We start from the raw sequence: 5,000 nt of genomic DNA, 5'->3' as shown, positions 1-5,000 counted from the left end.
TCAGTAATTAATATGCTACATATAATTTATCGAACTTTATCGAATGGTTGAGTTCACCAAAATTACGTACCTTTAGATAGTTACCTCACTTTACGAACCTAAATAGAAGGCACAAATACTTCTTTAGGCCAGTATACACAAACACATGTATGGCGAGATTTTGAACAGTTTCTGCCTGCCGAATTTCATTGGTCAAAGCATTGGTCAACCAAGGTTGGTAGAAGACACTGGCGTAAGGTGTCACGCAGTAGTATCGAAACTGGAACCATGTGACTGTTCAAAGTGATCTTCTTAACCACAGCTTTTCTTAAACTTTGCTACGGATGACTTACAGTATTCAGGCTATTTGAAATTTTATTCAGAAATATTGAGTTTCTTTTATATTTTGAAATATGTTAAAATCTAAATGTTTTAATTACTAGTTTATTTTCCTTTCCTACATTTAACTTTTACAAATCCAGCCCTACCATTTGTCCATACTAGCTAATTCATCTACTATGTATAGAATGCACCCACAATGTAGAGAAGGCTTTGAGTTGTCTAAAACAACTCGCGTATATCTGACAGAGATATAATTCATTTATTTATTTATGCGCCCTTTTCAAGCCTAGCCAGGCTTATGGGCACGGTTTTTCGGTTTCTGTGGCGTATGTGTCCCCCCCCCCCACCAGCTGGACGGGACGCCAGTCCATCGCAGCGTTACTCAAGGAACAGGAAGAGAGAGTGAGAGAAAGTTGGGGCGAAAGAGTACAACAGGGGTCGCCACCACCCTCTGCCCGGAGCCTTGTGGAGCTTTAAGTGTTTTCGCTCAATAAACACACACAACGCCTGGTCTGAGAATAGAAACCGCGATCCTCCACATATAACTAGTACATGTTAAATTAATATAGTTTTGGTATTAGTGAAATAAATAAGTCTTAATAGAAATAGAAGCAAGTGAAGAATACCAAGATATATTTTATAGCTATAGTCAGTACTAATTTTGAATAATAAAAGTTAGGTTTAAGGGAATGTGTGATTTCTTAACGGTTTTAGTTTATAAATGTGTTCAATGGTTAAGTGAAAAAATGTGTCGTAATTATCAAAAATAGTAGCCGCTTCTAATTTTCTTTTATTTCTTCAGAGACTTCAGGTTTTTTTTCTTGTGATTAATCATGGTTATATGTGTCGAAGGGATTCTCTTAAATGGGTTCAGTGATTTGAATTGACTTTCTTAATTACTGGAGACCAATGTAATTTATGCAAGAATGATATATATATATATATATATATATATATATATATATATATATAGCAAATGAATTTCCCATGTATTTTGAGAAGCTGACAACATAACGAGTAGCTTTCATTTTCAAATGCAACTCAGAATGCTTCTGTTTAATTCCCTTATCTAAAATAAATTATCTAACTTTCGATTCTTTGTTAATATTTAGTTCTTCCCTTGACTAGTGCTTTTCACTGTTTAGCTGTTCATAAAGGAATTATGTGTTCGTCCTTATAAAATAGCCACTTTTATGTAAGTTTCCGGTATATTTTAAGCTTTGTTCTAAAACTGTTAATACCTACAAGAATCCCATAAAGTGGTCGTAAAGTATGCAAATGTATACCTCGAGGACAATAAACGACTGCTCATAAGACATTTCCAGGTACTTTCAATATTCAAGAGCGCTCCGAGTATCACAGGCTCATCTTTATTGCAAACACATTTTATTGAGGGTATCTTGTGGCTGTTTGTTACGAATACGATTGTTATAATGATTTTGATGGCAGAGAAGGCAGCGGTGGGGATATTGTTGGTGGAAATATTGTCGTCAGCGGTGGTGGTAGTGGTGGTAAAAATAGAAATAAAGATAACGGTGGTGATGGCGATAGAGCTAGTGGCGGTAAAGGTTTTGATAATAATAGTAAGTTTTTGTAAACTTTCTTGTTCTTCTCGACATAATTCTATGGTAAAGAATCATAAACTGAACATAACAAATATAGTTTTTAACGTTCTCGCAACGATAAAGTCTTTGGAAATGATAGGTTCAAGTTCTAATACTGTCTAATTCGATTACTCTCACTATATCAATGATAAGGATAAAGTGATATATATCATTTATTTCTATCCCCATCTGACGTCGTTTGACTTCACTGAAATATGAGGTCTTTGTTCCTAATCAGAATATACCTGTTTGATAGCTATACTATTGGACGAGCATCTTCACGTAGGAAGTAAGCAACCAGCACGCTAATTTTCCATACCAGGTTCGATTCTCAGCTGAATCCATTTTTAGCCAATTTTACTTACATCCAATGTCCATTTATGTCGGTTGGAAAGGCATGACAATCTCTACACTCGCTACTTTTGTATCATCAAAAGAAGCGAAAATGATAGCAATCTGAAATTTTATTACTCTTGAAGACAACTCGAGAAAATGTTCTCAAGTTGAAAGTTCTCTTTACGAAAAGTAAATACGATAAAGGAAACGAGGAAAGTTCAGAAAAAAAATTTCAAAAACATAGAACCAAGTTTAATTTGATGGAGGAAAATTCTTCAGGATATGTGAAACATGCTTTCTTCGTTAGATAAGAAAAATATCTCGAGAAAAAAAAAAGCATCTTTTATTTAAAAAAAACAAAAAAACTCACAACACGCAAATGACAAATGTAGAAGTGGTTTACAAGCCCACTACAGTAAAAGAAAAGGCAGACGATATATGTAAGATGTATAAACTTGTCAGAATGAAACAAAACATAAACGATGCATATGAGATTGTGATATTTTTGGTGCTTTTTTTTAGGAAGAATTTAAAATCAGGAAAATAATGAATATTTGGTGAAAACGAAGCGATAATAAAAAGTCTATGTTGCATAGGAAATCTTCTTGACTGACAGTTAAAGTGTAACAGCTGGCGTGTCAGTCGAGAAGTCAGTGACATGTAACCTTAGTTATAAGGAGACAGCATTGTACAATGTGAATTTCTCTACAAGCTGACTCAAGTTTTTAGTTTCGATTCTCAGGTGACACCATTATATTTCTTTACCTCATTTCACCAATTCCACCATGAAAAGCATATAGGTGATCAATTCTCATTTCCTCATCGACCAGACATTAAATATATAATTTCATAAATATTTCGAGTGCTTATTGGGGGTTGGTGAAGGGGTGTGAGATAAGTTTATACTAATATATATATATATTATATATTATGATAGATCGTTAGCCACTACACATTTTTTTCTCTCCTTGTTTTTTTTCTGTGTCCCTTTCTGTAGAAGAGCGTAGGCTCGAAACGTAAAAGACTTTTTCTATTCCTGAGCGTTATACTAATACATCTGTTTGTTTTGTACCCCACCTGTCTTTGTCTTTTGTTTTTTTCGTAAACTCTCCCTATATATAAAAAAAAAACAACCTCACAACACGCAAATATGGAATGGAAGCACTCCGTCGGTTACAACGATGAGGGTTCCGGTTGATCCGAATCAACGGAACAGCCTGCTCGTGAAATTAACGTGTAAGTGGCTGAGCACTCCACAGACACGTGCACCCTTAACGTAGTTCTCGGGGATATTCAGCGTGATACAGAGAGTGACAAGGCCGGCCCCTTGAAATACAGGTACAACAGAAACAGGAAGTAAGAGTGAGAGAAAGTTGTGGTGAAAGAGTACAGCAGGAATCACCACCATCCCCTGCCGGAGCCTCGTGGTGCTTTTAGGTGTTTTCGCTCAATAAACACTCACAACGCCCGGTCTGGGAATCGAAACCGCGATCCTATGACCGCGAGTCCGCTGCCCTAACCACTCGGCCATTGCGCCTCCACTATATCATCGCCTGGGGCTAAATGCATCAGTAACACCCCCACCGCCCTGCCCTGTCCCTAGCCACATTCAGATGGCTAACGTCCCTTATGTTATGGAGCAGTTACTGTCTATATCTCGTTTAGAGAATTATTATTGCTGTCGAACGGATTTTCTACATCAGTAAATGTATTTACTGTGAAAATCTTTATATATATCCTGCACAGAGAGTTGTTCGTCGAGGAGCGGTGCCTGCCATGCGTTGATAATAGGCAAATACCTTGAAACCTAGGTCCGTATGTGGCATCCGCTTCTTCGGGGAATGATCTCCCTTTGCAGGCTAGAGGACGCCGTGATGGCGTCAGCCCTCCTGGTGACGTTGATGATCGCCTGGGGCTAAATGCATCAGTAACACCCCCACCGCCCTGCCCTGTCCCTAGCCACATTCAGATGGCTAACGTCCCTTATGTTATGGAGCAGTTACTGTCTATATCTCGTTTAGAGAATTATTATTGCTATATATATAGCACGTGATATCACGTGACCGACCAGACCATCAGATGTTGCTACACATCGCTGGTCACAATGCCTTCGCATTGTTTTAGCCTTCGAATGACGCCACCCCGCTGGCTAAGCGAGCAGGCCAATATATATATATATATATACGATATAGTGCATATCTATACACACAAGGAATCCACTTTTTGTGGTTTACAGAACCTAGCTGTTCTTTCTAATGTGTTGAATTCACGTAAAGTGGATTCCTTATGTGTATAAATATGCACTATATCGTATGACTAATATATAGTCTTCTTGACTAATTTTTTTTTTGCACGTTAGACCACTGGAAATGTAAATTTTGATTGAATATTTTAATTCTAATTAAATTCCATTTCCCTTTGAAATGATTAAATATTGTGTTTTTGGATAATTTTCGGTTAAAAGTTGGCGGTTTTTATTGTTGCCAGCGAATGGACTGCGATTGCGCAGTAAAATTTGAAAAGTTAGTTCGTATGAACACGAGACAAGTAGCCTTGTTTGTCTCCTGTTGAATATGTTTAACCCTAGGTTGGACCTTGCTGAAGAAGATCAGACCTTGTGAGTTCCCCCTGACTCGCTAAAAGAAGATCAGAAACCAATTGGTCCTGAGTACTAGATGGTAAATGTCTTTTCATTTCCAAATTTATTCCTGTCGAATTTTAGCCGTTATTTTTGTGGTT

Source organism: Octopus sinensis, linkage group LG1 (genome assembly GCF_006345805.1).
Source record: "Octopus sinensis linkage group LG1, ASM634580v1, whole genome shotgun sequence".
Lineage (NCBI taxonomy): Eukaryota > Metazoa > Mollusca > Cephalopoda > Octopoda > Octopodidae > Octopus > Octopus sinensis.
This window is presented reverse-complemented; position numbering follows the sequence as displayed.